This window comes from Pseudophryne corroboree, chromosome 3 (genome assembly GCF_028390025.1).
Source record: "Pseudophryne corroboree isolate aPseCor3 chromosome 3, aPseCor3.hap2, whole genome shotgun sequence".
Taxonomy (NCBI): domain Eukaryota; kingdom Metazoa; phylum Chordata; class Amphibia; order Anura; family Myobatrachidae; genus Pseudophryne; species Pseudophryne corroboree.
In genome coordinates, this window is record NC_086446.1 from 402,160,455 (window position 1) to 402,180,103 (window position 19,649).

Here is a 19,649-nt window from a genome sequence, read left to right on the forward strand (position 1 = left end):
TTTGTGTTTTGGTTTTGGATTCGGTTCCGCGGCCGTGTTTTGGATTCGGACGCGTTTTGGCAAAACCTCCCTGAAAATTTTTTGTCGGATTCGGGTGTGTTTTGGATTCGGGTGTTTTTTTACAAAAAAACCCCTCAAAAACAGCTTAAATCATAGAATTTGGGGGTCATTTTGATCCCATAGTATTATTAACCTCAATAACCATAATTTCCACTCATTTTCAGTCTATTCTGAACACCTCACACCTCACAATATTATTTTTAGTCCTAAAATTTGCACCGAGGTCGCTGGATGGCTAAGCTAAGCGACCCAAGTGGCCGACACAAACACCTGGCCCATCTAGGAGTGGCACTGCAGTGTCAGACAGGATGGCACTTCAAAAAATAGTCCCCAAACAGCACATGATGCAAAGAAAAATGAGGTGCACCAAGGTCGCTGGATGGCTAAGCTAAGCGACCCAAGTGGCCAACACAAACACCTGGCCCATCTAGGAGTGGCACTGCAGTGTCAGGCAGGATGGCACTTCAAAAAAATAGTCCCCAAACAGCACATGATGCAAAGAAAAAAAGAGGCGCACCAAGGTCGCTGTGTGACTAAGCTAAGCGACACAAGTGGGCGACACAAACACCTGGCCCATCTAGGAGTGGCACTGCAGTGTCAGGCAGGATGGCACTTCAAAAAAATTGTCCCCAAACAGCACATGATGCAAAGAAAAAAAGAGGCGCACCAAGGTCGCTGTGTGACTAAGCTAAGCAACACAAGTGGCCGACACAAACACCTGGCCCATCTAGGAGTGGCACTGCAGTGTCAGGCAGGATGGCACTTCAAAAAATTGTCCCCAAACAGCACATGATGCAAAGAAAAATGAAAGAAAAAAGAGGTGCAAGATGGAATTGTCCTTGGGCCTCCCACCCACCCTTATGTTGTATAAACAGGACATGCACACTTTAACGAACCCATCATTTCAGCAACAGGGTCTGCCACACGACTGTGACTGAAATGACTGGTTGGTTTGGGCCCCCACCAAAAAAGAAGCAATCAATCTTTCCTTGCACAAACTGTCTCTACAGAGGCAAGATGTCCACCTCATTATCATCCTCCGATTCCTCACCCCTTTCACTGTGTACATCCCCCTCCTCTCAGATTATTAATTCGTCCCCACTGGAATCCACCATCTCAGGTCCCTGTGTACTTTCTGGAGGCAATTGCTGGTGAATGTCTCCACGGAGGAATTGATTATAATTCATTTTGATGAACATCATCTTCTCCACATTTTCTGGAAGTAACCTCGTACACCGATTGCTGACAAGGTGAGCGGCTGCACTAAACACTCTTTCGGAGTACACACTGGAGGGGGGGCAACTTAGGTAAAATAAAGCCAGTTTCTGCAAGGGCCTCCAAATTGCCACTTTTTCCTGCCAGTATACGTACGGACTGTCTGACGTGCCTACTTGGATGCGGTCACTCATATAATCCTCCACCATTCTTTCAATGGTGAGAGAATCATATGCAGTGACAGTAGACGACATGTCAGTAATCGTTGGCAGGTCCTTCAGTCCGGACCAGATGTCAGCACTCGCTCCAGACTGCCCTGCATCACCGCCAGCGGGTGGGCTCGGAATTCTTAGCCTTTTCCTCGCACCCCCAGTTGCGGGAGAATGTGAAGGAGGAGCTGTTGACGAGTCACGTTCAGCTTGACTTGACAATTTTCTCACCAGCAGGTCTTTGAACCTTTGCAGACTTGTGTCTGCCAGAAAGAGAGATACAACGTAGGTTTTAAATCTAGGATCGAGCACGGTGGCCAAAATGTAGTGCTCTGATTTCAACAGATTGACCACCCGTAAATCCTGGTTAAGCGAATTAAGGGCTCCATCCACAAGTCCCACATGCCTAGCGGAATCGCTCTGTTTTAGCTCCTCCTTCAATGTCTCCAGCTTCTTCTGCAAAAGCCTGATGAGGGGAATGACCTGACTCAGGCTGGCAGTGTCTGAACTGACTTCACGTGTGGCAAGTTCAAAGGGTTGCAGAACCTTGCACAACGTTGAAATCATTCTCCACTGCGCTTGAGTCAGGTGCATTCCCCCTCCTTTGCCTATATCGTGGGCAGATGTATAGGCTTGAATGGCCTTTTGCTGCTCCTCCATCCTCTGAAGCATATAGAGGGTTAAATTCCACCTCGTTACCACCTTTTGCTTCAGATGATGGCAGGGCAGGTTCAGGAGTGTTTGGTGGTGCTCCAGTCTTCGGCACGCGGTGGCTGAATGCCGAAAGTGGCCCGCAATTCTTCGGGCCACCGACAGCATCTCTTGCACGCCCCTGTCGTTTTTTAAATAATTCTGCACCACCAAATTCAATGTATGTGCAAAACATGGGACGTGCTGGAATTTGCCCAGATGTAATGCACGCACAATATTGGTGGCGTTGTCCGATGTCACAAATCCCCAGGAGAGTCAAATTGGGGTAAGCCATTCTGCGATTATGTTCCTCAGTTTCCGTAAGAGGTTGTCAGCTGTGTGCCTCTTATGGAAAGCGGTGATACAAAGCGTAGCCTGCCTAGGAACGAGTTGGCGTTTGCGACATGCTGCTACTGGTGCCGCCGCTGCTGTTCTTGCTGCGGGAGGCAATACATCTACCCAGTGGGCTGTCACAGTCATATAGTCCTGAGTCTGCCCTGCTCCACTTGTCCACATGTCCGTGGTTAAGTGGACATTGGGTACAACTGCATTTTTTAGGACACTGGTGACTCTTTTTCTGACGTCTGTGTACATTTTCGGTATCGCCTGCCTAGAGAAATGGAACCTAGATGGTATTTGGTACCGGGGACACAGTACCTCAATCAAGTCTCTAGTTGCCTCTGAATTAACGGTGGATACCGGAACCACGTTTCTCACCGCCCAGGCTGCCAAGGCCTGAGTTATCCGCTTTGCAGCAGGATGACTGCTGTGATATTTCATCTTCCTCGCAAAGGACTGTTGGACAGTCAATTGCTTACTGGAAGTAGTACAAGTGGTCTTCCGACTTCCCCTCTGGGATGACGATCGACTCCCAGCAGCAACAACAGCAGCGCCAGCAGCAGTAGGCGTTACACTCAAGGATGCATCGGAGGAATCCCAGGCAGGAGAGGACTCGTCAGACTTGCCAGTGACATGGCCTGCAGGACTATTGGCTTTCCTGTGTAAGGAGGAAATTGACACTGAGGGAGTTGGTGGTGTGGTTTGCAGGAGCTTGGTTACAAGAGGAAGGGATTTAGTGGTCAGTGGACTGCTTCCGCTGTCATCCAAAGTTTTTGAACTTGTCACTGACTTCTGATGAATGCGCTGCAGGTGACGTATAAGGGAGGATGTTCCGAGGTGGTTAACGTCCTTACCCCTACTTATTACAGCTTGACAAAGGCAACACACGGCTTGACACCTGTTGTCCGCATTTGTGTTGAAATAATTCCACACCGAAGATGTGATTTTTTTTGTATTTTAACCAGGCATGTCAATGGCCATATTCGTCCCACGGACAACAGGTGTCTCCCCGGGTGCCTGACTTAAACAAACCACCTCACCATCAGAATCCTCCTTGTCAATTTCCTCCCCAGCGCCAGCAACACCCATATCCTCATCCTGGTGTGCTTCAACAGTGACATCTTCAATATGACTATCAGGAACTGGACTGCGGGTGCTCCTTCCAGCACTTGCAGGGGGCGTGCAAATGGTGGAAGGCGCAAGCTCTTCCCGTCCAGTGTTGGGAAGGTCAGGCATCGCAACCGACACAATTGGACTCTCCTTGGGGATTTGTGATTTAGAAGAACGCACAGTTCTTTGCTGTGCTTTTGCCAGCTTAAGTCTTTTCATTTTTCTAGCGAGAGGATGAGTGCTTCCATCCTCATGTAAATCTGAACCACTAGCCATGAACATAGGCCAGGGCCTCAGCCGTTCCTTGCCACTCCGTGTCGTAAATGGCATATTGGCAAGTTTACGCTTCTCATCAGATGCTTTCAATTTTGATTTTTGGGTCATTTTACTAAACTTTTGTTTTTTGGATTTTACATGCTCTCTACTATGACATTGGGCATCGGCCTTGGCAGACGACGTTGATGGCATTTCATTGTCTCGGCCATGACTAGTGGCAGCAGCTTCAGCACGAGGTGGAAGTGGATCTTGATCTTTCCCTATTTTACCCTCCACATTTTTGTTCTCCATTTTTTAATGTGTGGAATTATATGCCAGTATCAATAGCAATGGCCTACTACTATATATACTGCGCACAACTGAAATGCACCACAGGTATGGATGGATAGTATACTTGACGAATGACGACACAGAGGTAGGTAGAGCAGTTGCCTACTGTACCGTAATGCTATATATTATATACTGGTGGTCAGCAAACTGTGCAAAACTTAAATGCACCACAGGTATGGATGGATAGTATACTTGACGACACAGAGGTAGGTACAGCAGTGGCCTACTGTACCGTAATGCTATATATTATATACTGGTGGTCAGCAAACTGTGCAAAACTTAAATGCACCACAGGTATGGATGGATAGTATACTTGACGACCCAGAGGTAGGTACAGCAGTGGCCTACTGTACCGTAATGCTATATATTATATACTGGTGGTCAGCAAACTGTGCAAAACTTAAATGCACCACAGGTATGGATGGATAGTATACTTGACGACACAGAGGTAGGTACAGCAGTGGCCTACTGTACCGTAATGCTATATATTATATACTGGTGGTCAGCAAACTGTGCAAAACTTAAATGCACCACAGGTATGGATGGATAGTATACTTGACGACACAGAGGTAGGTACAGCAGTGGCCTACTGTACCGTAATGCTATATATTATATACTGGTGGTCAACAAACTGTGCAAAACTTAAATGCACCACAGGTATGGATGGATAGTATACTTGACGACACAGAGGTAGGTACAGCAGTGGTCTACTGTACCGTAATGCTATATATTATATACTGGTGGTCAGCAAACTGTGCAAAACTTAAATGCACCACAGGTATGGATAGATAGTATACTTGACGACACAGAGGTAGGTACAGCAGTGGCCTTCTGTACCGTACTCCTATATATTATATACTGGTGGTCAGCAAAATTATGCACTGTACTCCTACTATATACTACAATGCAGCACAGATATGGAGTGTTTTTCAGGCAGACAACGTATACTGGTGGTCACTGGTCAGCAAAACTCTGCACTGTACTCCTCCTATATAATACAGCTGCTCCCCAGTCCCCACAATTAAGCAGTGTGAGCACAGATATATGCAGCACACTGAGCACAGATATGGAGTGTTTTTCAGGCAGACAAAGTATACTGGTGGTCACTGTCAGCAAAACTCTGCACTGTACTCCTCCTATATAATATACTGGTGGTCCCCAGTCCCCACAATAAAGCAGTGTGAGCACAGATATATGCAGCACACTGAGCACAGATATGGAGTGTTTTTCAGGCAGACAACGTATACTGGTGGTCACTGTCAGCAAAACTCTGCACTGTACTCCTCCTATATAATACAGCTGCTCCCCAGTCCCCACAATTAAGCAGTGTGAGCACAGATATAGGCAGCACACTGAGCACAGATAAGGAGCGTTTTTTTTCAGGCAGAGAACGGATAAAACTGGTGGTCACTGATCAGCAAAACTCTGCACTGTACTCCTCCTATATTATTAATATACAGCTGCTCCCCAGTCCCCACAATTAAGCAATAAGCAAGCACAAATATTTGCATCAACAATACACGGAGAGGACGCCAGCCACGTCCTCTCCCCAACATTTCCAATGCACGAGTGAAAATGGCGGCGACGCGCGGCTGCTTATATAGAATCCGAATCTCGCGAGAATCCGACAGCGGGATGATGACGTTCGGGCGCGCTCGGGTTAACTGAGCCATACGGGAGAATCCGAGTATGCCTCGGACCCGTGTAAAATGGGTGAAGTTCGGGGGGGTTCGGTTTCCGAGGAACCGAACCCGCTCATCACTACTTGTAAGTGATTGCCCCTTTAAAAAAAAGTCAGAGTTTGGCCAGCATCACATCCTGCCCATGATGTCTAAACCCCAACAGCAGTTTCAGTGCTATAATGAGCATATTTAGATAAGATTATGTACGCACGCACACACACATACATACATACATACATACACACACACACACACACACACATACACGTGATGATTAAGCATCTTAACTTAAATCACAGAAACACTATAGTGATGAAGGGTCATTTGTTTTTCAGGACACTATTTATTGGTAATCAGTTAAGTAAACAGAATATATTTCACTAGCTAATCAGAGTTAAGGTTAAACAACCTGTAACCTTGCTGTGTGTACATAAGTGTATTGTGTGTAGTTTGGAGGAATTTATTTTGAATGATCAGATACCTGATTTGAAGTTGTACATTTGTTTATCTGTTTGTTGTTCTATTGTATTCACTCTCTACAGCAAACATAGCATATTTAACTGATGTTAAATAATCAAAAGCAATGTCCTTCCAGGGAGCAGTTCATGTCAACCTCTTCATGCAGGTACCGTAACTCGTTTGTTAGTGGAACTGGCTGCCTTCTATTTATGTGCAGGGCCAAACTTGAATTGGCACATATGCAATTCCTAGGGAATATACTTCTACAGAGCATGAGCAGTGCAACACACAGGATTAGGGATGACCATTGACCATCGATGATTCCTAATCATCGATGGTTTTTGGCTGATATAAAATACTTTTGCCATCGATGGGGAGAACCTGATGGTTTCCCTCCATCGATGGCATGGCACAACCAAATACTTTTTATTTATTTTTTGTCTAGGTGATGGGACACGGAGCATAGCTCCGCCCCCGACACACACGAAGCCATGCCCCCGGGTCCTGATTGGCATGCAGCTCACTCACAACTAAAGTAGGGGGTAACCATCGATGGCTGAAACCATGGTTCCCTTATAGATGGTTTCCCACCATCGAGGTTATCCATCAATTGTACCATCGATGGATAACCCATCGATGGCCATCCCTACTTAGGATGGGCTCTGCCAATAGTCACAGATTCAACTCAGCATTAGTCCCACAGTCTCTACCTGAAATACTGCATTATATGGTTGGCTTACCTGCGGCAATGCCTCCTTAAAAACACATTAAAACTAGTATTGGGTTTTCCCACTGTATTTTGGGAACCCAGGGCTTGCTATGCTTGTTTTGGGGGGTGGGGGATGGGGGACGGATGGACCGCACAGTTTTTTTCTGCGTTTTAACCAATTAAAGACATTTACACAGAGATGCACTGCATAGATCTCATTCATCTGTGCAGGCTTCATGTTTGGGAATGTTTGGCTTCCAGCAAATGCGGCAGCCAAACAAGAATGTATACACCATCGGTAAGCACGTTCTACTTAAACACAGTAGCACAGTAAATTCCCCTATTTCATTTATTAAAATACTATCATGTACAATCATTTACATCATTATTCTTAGCCAAACACATGATTCTTAGTAAATTTAGCTCTAAGGGTACTTATCCACTGGATTATTTTCTTCTGAAGAAAATATCACATTTGCTAAACACAAGTTACCACAACCAATGACATATTAAACTTATACAGCATTCAGGTGCGATTTTGATTTTTGGTTGGATACTTCTTCTGTCTGCTTGTTTCAACACAATGAAAATAACGGAGATGCTAGCATATAAAAGAAAACAATTAAACAAATCTAACAGGTTAGTAGCAATCAGCAATTTAAGACTGATTCCCAGGAAAAATAAAAAAATATCGCTCCTTGATTAAAAATCTTATACTGAGCCATAAAATAAACGCACACTGGAAATACAAATTATGGAATTGCAAGAGCAAAGCCAAATGTCAATAAGACAGCAATGAATACCACATACTGGCCCTCATTCCGAGTTGTTCGCTCGCAAGGCGATTTTAACAGAGTTACACACGCTAAGCCGCCGCCTACTGGGAGTGAATCTTAGCTTCTTAAAATTGCGAACGATGTATTCGCAATATTGCGATTACAAACTAAGCAGTTTCAGAGTAGCTTCAGACTTACTCGGCATCTGCGATCAGTTCAGTGCTTGTCGTTCCTGGTTTGACGTCACAAACACACCCAGCGTTCACCCAGACACTCCTCCGTTTCTCCAGCCACTCCCGCGTTTTTTCCGGAAACGGTAGCGTTTTTATCCACACGCCCATAAAACGCCGTGTTTCCGCCCAGTAACACCCATTTCCTGTCAATCACATTACGATCGCCGGAGCGAAGAAAAAGCCGTGAGTAAAAAAACTATCTTCATAGCAAAATTACTTGGCGCAGTCGCAGTGCGAACATTGCGCATGCGTACTAAGCAGAAAAACGCTGCGATGCGAAGAAAATTACCGAGCGAACGACTCGGAATGAGGGCCACTGTACATACTGTGGAAGAATGAGAAGATCTGACACAGAACTTAAGGGCCTCATACACTAGAACGATAATGCCCGATTTCAGCATATTTCGGGCATTCGGGCCGATATATCGGGTGAAATCAGGCATTTTGGAGGTGTTTCCGATCCGATGCGCGTTCCCGTGAGGGTCAGATCGGCTTCCCAAGATCGTTAGTGCTGCACTAGTGATATGTCGGTTCCCGCAGGCATGGCTGGGATCGCATACGATATATCGCATGCAAAATGTACCAAACCGTTTGGAATCGTATGTAAACACTCCCGGGAAGCTCCCGGGAGAGTTCAATGGAAATCGCCTCCGACTTCAGCCTCAGACATATCGTTCTAGTGTATGGGTCCCTTTGCAGTAACAGTGCAAATGGTGTGCGCGACCTATTTGTGACGTTTCATGAATATACAACCTTCTCTTACTCCTCATTCACCAAGGGCCAACACGAAAATCTTTCAATGCTTACAAAATCTTCATCCCTACATCTTATCTGCACCTCATCTTTATTTCCATTCCTCCTTTTGATGACACATGATGCGACCCTACAACTGGCGTATCTATATTGAGTGCAGGATGTGCGGAACACACGGGCCCCTGGGTCCAGGGGGCCCACTCTGCATACCCTGCACCCATGTATTATACTTACCTCTACAGAGTCCCACATTGGCAGCAGCTGTATTGTTGCAAAAAAAAAAACTCCAGGAAAATGTTGCTGCAACCATTAGATTTGCACATGTGCAGTAGAATAATGACCAGGAAGGGCTGGCACACATAGAGACTGCACACAGGCCTCCTCCTCTCTTATACTGCCCCTGAACCCTGCATACTTGGAACTACTGTACTTAATTCCTCTAAACTTTCTCTTCCCAACAAACAACTGGTACTGTTGCTCTGCAGCAGTCACCTGACTATTTCCACCAATTACACAAACCTTCACATTAATGTGAAGTGGCAGAAATGTGAATGTCATAAATGAGCAGTACAATGTTTGTATTATTTTAACAAAAAAAGTGCCCCCAAAGTTTGAAAAAGTGCACACTTAAGAAAGGGAAGTGATAGCTGGGAGGACAAGTATCAAGCCTTGGAGATAAGATAAGGTACCAGCCAATACGCTCCTAACTGACATTTTGCAGGCTGTGTTTGAAAAATGACAAGCGCTGATTGGCAGGTACTTTATCTCTCTCCAATGTTTGATACATCTCCTCTTTGGTTAAAAAAAAACATCCACTCTTAAGAGAAAGGTAAGACCAGCAGGAGTGTTAAGTTATTCACATGTAATGCAAGGTAAGCCTCCCACATGCAAGTTTGGCCTCTCACTTGCATCCATTACAATATTTTCACATTTAACTAGTATACACAGCAGCATAACTACCACGCGTGCAGCTGCTATGGGATCCGAGCTGCTGGCTCGTTGCTCCCCCTGTACCCAGTCATGGGCTACCTCCAAGTCCCGCCACTCCCCCTTTACCCCCGCCCACGGTGAGAACGGCCGATGATGGCACCTTCCCCCGCAGACATGCGGAGGGTGTAGAGCAGTGGTCTCCAACCTTAATTGGGGTGTGAGCTACTTTTGGAAAATAAAACCTCTGAAGGAGCTACCCCCTCCCCCAATGCGCGTGCGTTCCTACAAAAGTGGGTGTGGCCTCACAACTACACATAATGCCCCCCCCCCCGCGTAGTGCCAGATACACAAATAATAAGATTTTACTCACCGGTAAATCTATTTCTCGTAGTCCGTAGTGGATGCTGGGGACTCCGTAAGGACCATGGGGAATAGCGGATCCGCAGGAGACTGGGCACAGCTAAGAAAGATTTAGGACTACCTGGTGTGCACTGGCTCCTCCCACTATGACCCTCCTTCAGACTTCAGTAAGGATACTGTGCCCGGAAGAGCTGACACAATAAGGAAGGATTTTGAATCCCGGGTAAGACTCATACCAGCCACACCAATCACACCGTATAACTCGTGATAATATACCCAGTTAACAGTATGAACATAACAGAGCCTCTCAAAAGATGGCTCAACAATAACCCTTGTAGTTAACAATAACTATATACAAGTATTGCAGACAGTCCGCACTTGGGACGGGCGCCCAGCATCCACTACGGACTACGAGAAATAGATTTACCGGTGAGTAAAATCTTATTTTCTCTGACGTCCTAGTGGATGCTGGGGACTCCGTAAGGACCATGGGGATTATACCAAAGCTCCCAAACGGGCGGGAGAGTGCGGATGACTCTGCAGCACTGAATGAGAGAACTCAAGGTCCTCCTCAGCCAGGGTATCAAATTTGTAGAATTTTGCAAACGTGTTTGCCCCTGACCAAGTAGCAGCTCGGCAAAGTTGTAAAGCCGAGACCCCTCGGGCAGCCGCCCAAGAAGAGCCCACTTTCCTTGTGGAATGGGCTTTTACAGATTTAGGCTGCGGCAGGCCAGCCACAGAATGTGCAAGCTGAATTGTGCTACAAATCCAGCGAGCAATAGTCTGCTTTGAAGCAGGAGCACCCATCTTGTTGGGTGCATACAGGATAAATAGCGAGTCAGTCTTCCTGACTCCAGCCGTCCTGGAAACATAAATTTTCAAGGCCCTGACTACGTCCAGTAACTTGGAGTCCTCCAAGTCCCTAGTAGACGCAGGCACCACGATAGGTTGGTTCAAGTGAAAAGCTGATACCACCTTAGGAAGAAACTGGGGACGAGTCCTCAATTCTGCCCTATCCATATAGAAAATCAAATAGGGGCTTTTACATGACAAAGCCGCCAATTCTGACACCCGCCTTGCCGAAGCCAAGGCCAAAAGCATGACCACTTTCCACGTGAGATATTTTAAATCCACGGTTTTGAGTGGCTCAAACCAATGTGACTTTAGGAAACCCAACACCACGTTGAGGTCCCACGGTGCCACTGGAGACACAAAAGGAGGCTGAATATGCAGCACTCCCTTGACAAATGTCTGAACTTCAGGCAGTGAAGCCAGTTCTTTTTGGAAGAAAATCGACAGAGCCGAAATCTGGACCTTAATGGAACCCAGTTTTAGGCCCATAGTCACCCCTGACTGTAGGAAGTGCAGGAATCGACCTAGCGGGAAATCCTCTGTTGGGGCCTTCCTGGCCTCACACCACGCAACATATTTTCGCCATATGCGGTGATAATGTTGTACGGTTACATCTTTTCTAGCTTTAATGAGCGTAGGAATGACTTCCTCCGGAAAACCCTTTTCTTTTAGGATCCGGTGTTCAACCGCCATGCCGTCAAACGCAGCCGCGGTAAGTCTTGGAACAGACAGGGCCCCTGCAGCAGCAGGTCCTGTCTGAGTGGCAGAGGCCATGGGTCCTATGAGATTAATTCTTGAAGTTCCGGGTACCAAGACCTTCTTGGCCAATCTGGAACAATGAGAATAGTTCTTACTCCTCTTTTCCTTATTATCCTCAGTACCTTGGGTATGAGAGGAAGAGGAGGGAACACATAAACCGACCGGTACACCCACGGTGTCACTAGAGCGTCCACAGCTATCGCCTGAGGGTCTCTTGACCTGGCGCAATATTTTTCTAGCTTTTTGTTTAAGCGGGACGCCATCATGTCCACCTGTGGCCTTTCCCAACGGTTTACAATCAGTTGGAAGACTTCTGGATGAAGTCCCCACTCTCCCGGGTGGAGGTCGTGCCTGCTGAGGAAGTCTGCTTCCCAGTTGTCCACTCCCGGAATGAACACTGCTGACAGTGCTAACACGTGATTTTCCGCCCATCGGAGAATCCTTGTGGCTTCTGCCATCGCCGTCCTGCTTCTTGTGCCGCCCTGTCGATTTACATGGGCGACTGCCGTGATGTTGTCTGACTGGATCAGAACCGGCTGGTTTTGAAGCAGGGGCTTTGCCTGACTTAGGGCATTGTAAATGGCCCTCAGTTCCAGAACATTTATGTGTAGGGAAGTCTCCTGACTTGACCAAAGTCCTTGGAAGTTTCTTCCCCGTGTGACTGCTCCCCAGCCCCGAAGGCTGGCATCCGTGGTCACCAGGACCCAGTCCTGTATGCCGAATCTGCGGCCCTCTCTGAGATGAGCACTCTGCAGCCACCACAGCAGAGACACCCTGGTCCTTGGAGACAGGGTTATCAACCGATGCATTTGAAGATGCGATCCGGACCATTGGTCCAACAGGTCCCACTGAAAGGTTCTGGCATGGAACCTGCCGAATGGAATCGCTTTGTAGGAAGCTACCATCTTTCCCAGGACTCGCGTGCAATGATGCACCGACACCTGTTTTGGTTTCAGGAGGCCTCTGACTAGAGATGACAGCTCCTTGGCTTTCTCCTCTGGGAGAAACACTTTTTTTTTTTTTGGACTGTGTCCAGAATCATCCCCAGGAACAGTAGACGTGTCGCCGGAACCAGCTGAGACTTTGGAATATTCAGAATCCAACCGTGCTGGTGTAGCACCTCCTGAGATAATGCTACGCCGACCAACAACTGCTCTCTGGACCTCGCCCTTATCAGGAGATCGTCCAAGTATGGGATAATTAAAACTCCCTTTTTCCGAAGGAGTATCATCATTTCGGCCATTACCTTGGTAAATACCCTCGGTGCCGTGGACAGGCCGAACGGCAACGTCTGGAATTGGTAATGACAATCCTGTACCACAAATCTGAGGTACTCCTGGTGAGGATGGTAAATGGGGACATGCAGGTAAGCATCCTTGATGTCCAGAGATACCATGTAATCTCCCTCTTCCAGGCTTGCAATAACTGCCCTGAGCGATTCCATCTTGAACTTGAATTTTCTTAAATATGTGTTCAAGGATTTAAAATTTAAAATGGGTCTCACCGAACCGTCCGGTTTCGGTACCACAAACATTGTGGAATAGTAACCCCGTCCTTCTTGAAGTAGGGGCACCTTGACTATCACCTGCTGGGAATACAGCTTGTGAATTGCCTCTAACACAGCCTCCCTTTCTGAAGGAGTCGTTGGTAAGGCAGATTTGAGGAAACGGCGGGGGGGGGATGTCTCGAATTCCAGCCTGTACCCCTGAGATACCACTTGAAGGATCCAGGGATCTACCTGTGAGCGAGCCCACTGATTGCTGAAGTTTTTGAGACGGCCCCCCACCGTACCTGGCTCCGCCTGTTGAGCCCCAGCGTCATGCGGCGGACTTAGCAGAAGAAGCGGGGGAGGACTTTTGTTCCTGGGAAGTGACTGTATGCTGCAGCTTTTTTTCCCCTACCTCTGCCTCTGGGCAGAAAGGACGCGCCTCTACCCCGTCTGCTCTTTTGGGGGAGAAAGGACTGTACCTGATAATACGGTGCTCTCTTTAGTTGTGAGGGGACATGTGGCAAAAATGCTGATTTCCCAGCTGTTGCTGTGGACACTAAGTCCGAAAGACCATCCCCGAACAACTCCTCACCCTTATAAGGCAAAACTTCCATGTGCCTTTTAGGGTCCATAACCCTCTCCTGGCAGAAATGGACAGTGCACTTATTTTAGATGCCAGCCGGCAAATATCCCTCTGTGCATCTCTTATGTAGAAGACAGCGTCTTTAATATGCTCTACGTTTAGCAATATAGTGTCCCTGTCTAGGGTGTCAATGTTTTCTGACAGGGAGTCTGACCATGCAGCTGCAGCACTGCACATCCATGCTGAGGCAATAGCTGGTCTCAGTATAATACCAGTGTGTGTATATATAGCTTTCTGGAGAGCCTCCTGCTTTCTGTCAGCAGGTTCCTTTAGGGCGGCCGTATCCTGGGACGGCAGTGCCACCTTTTTGATAAGCGAGTAAGTGCTTTATCCACCCTAGGGGGTGTTTTCCAACGTGACCTATCCTCTGGCGGGAAAGGGTACGCCATTAGTAATTTTTTTGAAATTACCAATTTTTTATCGGGGGAAGCCCACGCTAGTTCACACACTTCATTTAATTCTTCAGAAGGGGGAAAAACCACTGGTAGTTTTTTCTCCCCAAACATAATACCCTTTTTTGTGGTACCTGGGGTCACCTCAGAAATGTGTAAAACATTTTTCATTGCCTCAATCATATAACGAGTGGCCCTATTGGACATTACATTAGTCTCTTCGTCGTCGACACTGGTATCAGTATCCGTGTCGACATCTGTGTCTGCCATCTGAGGTAGCGGGCGTTTTAGAGCCCCTGATGACTTTTGAGACGTCTGGGCAGGCACGGGTTGAGAAGCTGGCTGCCCCGCATTTGGCATGTCGTCAAATTTTTTTTTGTAAGGAGTCGACACTTTTGCGTAATTCCTTCCACAAGTCCATCCACTCCGGTGTCTGCCCCGCAGGGGGTGACAACACATTTATAGGCACCTGCTCCTCCTTCACATAAGTCTCCTCATCAAACATGTCGACACAGCCGTACCGACACACCGCACACACACAGGGAATGCTCTGACAGAAGACAGGACCCCACAAAGCCCTTTGGGGAGACAGAGAGAGAGTATACCAGCACACACCAGAGCGCTATATAAATCAGGGATTAACTAAATTATATCCCCTAATAGCTGCTATATGTATATTGCGCCTAAATTTAGTGCCCCCCCTCTCTTTTTTACCCTTTTCTGTAGTGTAGACTGCAGGGGAGAGCCAGGGAGCTTCCTTCCAGCGGAGCTGTGAGGGAGAAATGGCGCCAGTGTGCTGAGGGAGATAGCTCCGCCCCTTTTTCGGCTGACTTTTCTCCCGCTTTTTTATAGATTCTGGCAGGGGTATTTATCACATATATAGCCTCTGGGGCTATATATTGTGATATATTTGCCAGCCAAGGTGTTTTTATTGCTTCTCAGGGCGCCCCCCCCCCCCCCCAGCGCCCTGCACCCTCAGTGACCGAAGTGTGAAGTGTGTATGAGGAGCAATGGCGCACAGCTGCAGTGCTGTGCGCTACCTTGGTGAAGACTGATGTCTTCTGCCGCCGATTTTCCGGATTCTTCTTGCTTCTGGCTCTGTAAGGGGGCCGGCGGCGCGGCTCCGGGACCGAACATCAATGGCCGGTTCCATGCGGTCGATCCCTCTGGAGCTAATGGTGTCCAGTAGCCTAAGAAGCCCAAGCTACCACCAGTTAGGTAGGTTCGCTTCTTCTCCCCTTAGTCCCTCGCTGCAGTGAGTCTGTTGCCAGCAGATCTCACTGTAAATAAAAAACCTAAAATATACTTTCTCTCTAGGAGCTCAGGAGAGCCCCTAGTGTGCATCCAGCTCAGCCGGGCACAGGATTCTAACTGAAGTCTGGAGGAGGGTCATAGTGGGAGGAGCCAGTGCACACCAGGTAGTCCTAAATCTTTCTTAGCTGTGCCCAGTCTCCTGCGGAGCCGCTATTCCCCATGGTCCTTACGGAGTCCCCAGCATCCACTAGGACGTCAGAGAAAATGCCGCTCAGCAGTGCCAGATATACAAATAATGCCTCCCAGCAGTGCCAGATACACAAATAATGCCCCCAGCAGTGCCAGATACACAAATAATGCCCCCACCAGTGCCAGATACAGTTCCCCCCGTAGTGCCATTTAAAATGCCCCCCGCAGCGCCAGATAAAATGCCCCCCTGCAGTGTCCGATACAGTGCCCCACACAGTGCTAACCCTTGCTGGCTTCTTCTACTGCCGCAGGTGCTGCTCCTCCTGTATGATGGATGGAAGGGGAGGAGAGCGTAGCGCGCGCCTCTCCTGTGAAGTCCGGAGAGCGGCAGCGGTGAGGCTGACAGAGTCTCTGGCGGCGGCGGGCATTTGAAATATGGTGCCGGTAAGTGAACCAATCAAAACTCGCAGTCAATTAGGTGCTGCCACTGCCGGTCCACGAGCTCTGATTGGCTGACGGCCGGCACCATATTAAAAATGTAGGGAGGAGGAGTGCCAGTGACTGCCCAAGCCTGTGCGCTCTGTGAGCTACCGAAAATACTACGGCGAGCTACCGGTAGCTCGCAAACTACGGGTTGGAGATCACTGGTGTAGAGGGAGGTGCGAAGGAACTTCCTGGCTAGCTCAGAGCCCTGGCTGCCGGTGCCGCAAATTGCATGTAGTTAGGAGGCGGGGGCTAATTCCGTAAAGTGCCCACCCCCATCAGAGACCTCTGCTGTATTCAGGACAGGTAATGTATCTCCTGCTCATTCCCCCTCCCTCTCTTTCCCTTCTCTCTCCCTAACACTCTCCCCTGACACTCTCTCTTTCTCTCTCTACCTGACACACTGTCACTCTCTCTCTCTCTCTCTCTCTCTCTCTCTCTCTCTCTCTCTCTCTCTCTCTCTGACACTGTCTCTCTCTCCCTGATACTGTCCTTCACTCTCTCCCTGACACTCACTCTCCCTCCCTCCCTGACACAACCTCTCTTTCTCTCCCAGACACACTCACTCTCTCTCTCTCTCTCTCTCTCTCTCTCTCTCTCTGACACTCTCTCTCTCTCTACCTGATACTGTCCCCCTCTTTCTCTCTCCCTGACACTGTGTCTCTTTTTCACTGATATCCTCTCCCCCCTCTCTGTCTCCTCCTTTTTCTCTCCCTGACACTCTCACTCTCTTTTCTCCCCTCTTTCTCTCTACCTCCCTCCCTGACACTCTCTCACTCCCGCTCCCCTCCCTCTAACAACCTCTCTCCCTGATGCCCCCTTCACCACATCCCTTTCTCTCTCTTTCTCCCTGACACCCTCTCTCTCGCTTCTGTCTCTCTCTCATTTTCCATGAAACCCTCTCTCTCCGACCCTCTCTCTCTCCCCCCTCTTTCTTGCTCTTCTCTCTCTCTCTCTCCCTGACACCACCTGTGTCTATTTCTCACTCCCCTCACTCTCTCGCTAAAAAACAAACAACAAAAAAACTAAATTTGTAGATAATATCAAATTAAAGATACAGTAAATGTCCAACTATGGTAACCAAGCACATTCAATTATGTATGTATCATGCAGACATTACAATTTGTAAATGTTAAGTAGCACTTTCCAACTATTAATCTTGATCCTGATGTCCTGAGACCTCTATAACATCAGCAATGGGTTGCCCAACCAATATAGTCAATTAACTAAATATTGCAACTAACTAGATACAAAAACTCTTGCTATCTTAATTTGTATGTATGATGAGCGCAATATATTCTTCTGAGCAATGTCCGATTGACAATATCTCAAACTACATATTGGTAGGAAAACTTTTAATTATATGAACAATTAAACTATTCTTTTGACTTGTAGAATGAGACTATAGATATGTAATACAAGCTGACAATGGGCCGAGGCGGGAGGAAGGAAGACCCACACACAAAGCACTGTCTTGCAGTACTAACAGATAAACTATTGTGCTGGCAAAAGGAATCAAACTTTGAAATAATACCTCAGACAGTTTTTTTTTTTTTTTACAAAGGCATTGAAACAGGAGATGACAAGTATATCAAGTCCTAAAGATGATCGGGAGTGGCAAAGCATTTGCTGTTCTAAGTCACAATATGACAGCTGCATTGGAGATCATGACAACATATTACAGCAATAGGTTGTGCATCCCAATAGGTTAAACCTGTTTCAGTCTGAATGCATTATGAAATGAGACACTTTCACAGTAGAACAAAATAAAACATATCAAAGATCAAATTGTAGCCCAGTCTTAGAGAACCAGGGTTAAAAATAATGAATGCACATAATAAAATATTGATGCTGAAACTCTGTAGTAAACCTAGATTCAGAGATGACCTAATTTGCAAATTCATAAACACAAACTTGTAAGTTATTCAGGAATGCTAATAATGGAGGATAGTGATGCAACTGGTAATCATAGGGCCACATCACAAATTTCTGGGTGGAGGTTTGGAAGTTAAAAAAAACAAAGAGAGCTCCACTGTGCGTGCACCAACCCTTGTGCGTGTTCAGAAGGGGACCCCCAGAAGTTGTGACATACATCTCTGAGCCCCTAAGCCCCTATAGCAGCCAGTTTGGCATTTACACCCCTGACTGGGAACCTTAAAATTAGTATATAGAACAGAATACTTGATAAGGGTGTCTTCTGGGTTCATCTCTAAAGCCTCCTGGAAGATTCTAAAGCCAATTTCCTCAGCGATAACTGCATCTTAAGTTGACTGCATTTCTGTCACATAATTTATCATAGGTCCCAGATAAAATCAGTTATTGAATCTTTACTTACAAATACAGACTCAGAGTACTTTATTAAATAATTTATAGTGATGAGCGGGTTCGGTTTGTCGGAATCCGAACCCCCCCGAACTTCACCTTTTTTTACACGGTTCCGAGCAGACTCGGATCCTCCCGCCTTGCTCGGTTAACCCGAGCGTGCCCGAACGTCATCATCCCGCGGTCGGATTCTCGCGAGATTCGTATTCTATATAAGGAGCCGCGCGTCGCCGCCATTTTTCACTTGTTCATTGGAGATGATCGTGAGAGGACGTGGCTGGCGTCCTCTCAGTTTCTATGTTCAGTGTGCTGCAAATATCTGTGCTCAGTGTGCTGCAAATATCTGTGCTCAGTGTGCTGCAAATATCTGTGCTCAGTGTGCTGCAAGTGCAAATATCTACGTTCTCTGCATGAAAAACGCTCCATATCTGTGCTCAGTGTGCTGCAAATATCTGTGCTCAGTGTGCTAATTGCTTTATTGTGGGGACTGGGGACCAGCAGTATCATATAGTAGGAGGACAGTGCAGAGTTTTGCTGACCAGTGACCACCAGTATTATACGTTCTCTGCCTGAAAAACGCTCCATATCTGTGCTGCATTGTAGTATATAGTAGGACAGTGCAGAATTTTGCTGACCACCAGTACATATATGGCAGTACGGTACAGTAGTCCACTGCTCTACCTCTGTGTCGTCAAGTATACTATCCCATCCATACCTGTGGTGCATTTAAGTTTTGCACAGTACATATATAGTAAGAGGACAGTGCATAATTTTGCTGACCACCAGTATATAATATATAGCAGTACAGTACAGTAGGCCACTGCTCTACCTACCTCTGTGTCGTCAAGTATACTATCCATCCATACCTGTGGTGCATTTCAGATGTGCACAGTATATATATAGTAAGAGGACAATGCATAATTTTGCTGACCACCAGTATATAATATATAGCAGTACGGTACAGTAGGCCACTGCTCTACCTACCTCTGTGTCGTCAAGTATACTATCCCATCCATACCTGTGGTGCATTTAAGTTTTGCACAGTATATATATAGTAGGAGGACAGTGCATAATTTTTCTGACCACCAGTATATAATATATAGCAGTACGGTACAGTAGGCCACTGCTCTACCTA

At 47.0% G+C, this 19,649-nt stretch overlaps 1 long non-coding RNA gene across 1 annotated transcript in view; it reads left to right on the forward strand.

The window, feature by feature from the left end:
* Nucleotides 1–17,969, forward strand: part of LOC135057836 (uncharacterized) — a 97,658-nt gene extending 79,689 nt beyond the window's left edge. The window contains exons 2-3 of the long non-coding RNA XR_010244401.1: nucleotides 6,454–6,536; nucleotides 17,757–17,969. This is a non-coding gene — a long non-coding RNA (uncharacterized LOC135057836). The remainder of the gene's footprint in view (nucleotides 1–6,453; nucleotides 6,537–17,756) is intronic.
* Nucleotides 17,970–19,649: the final 1,680 nt, after the last annotated feature.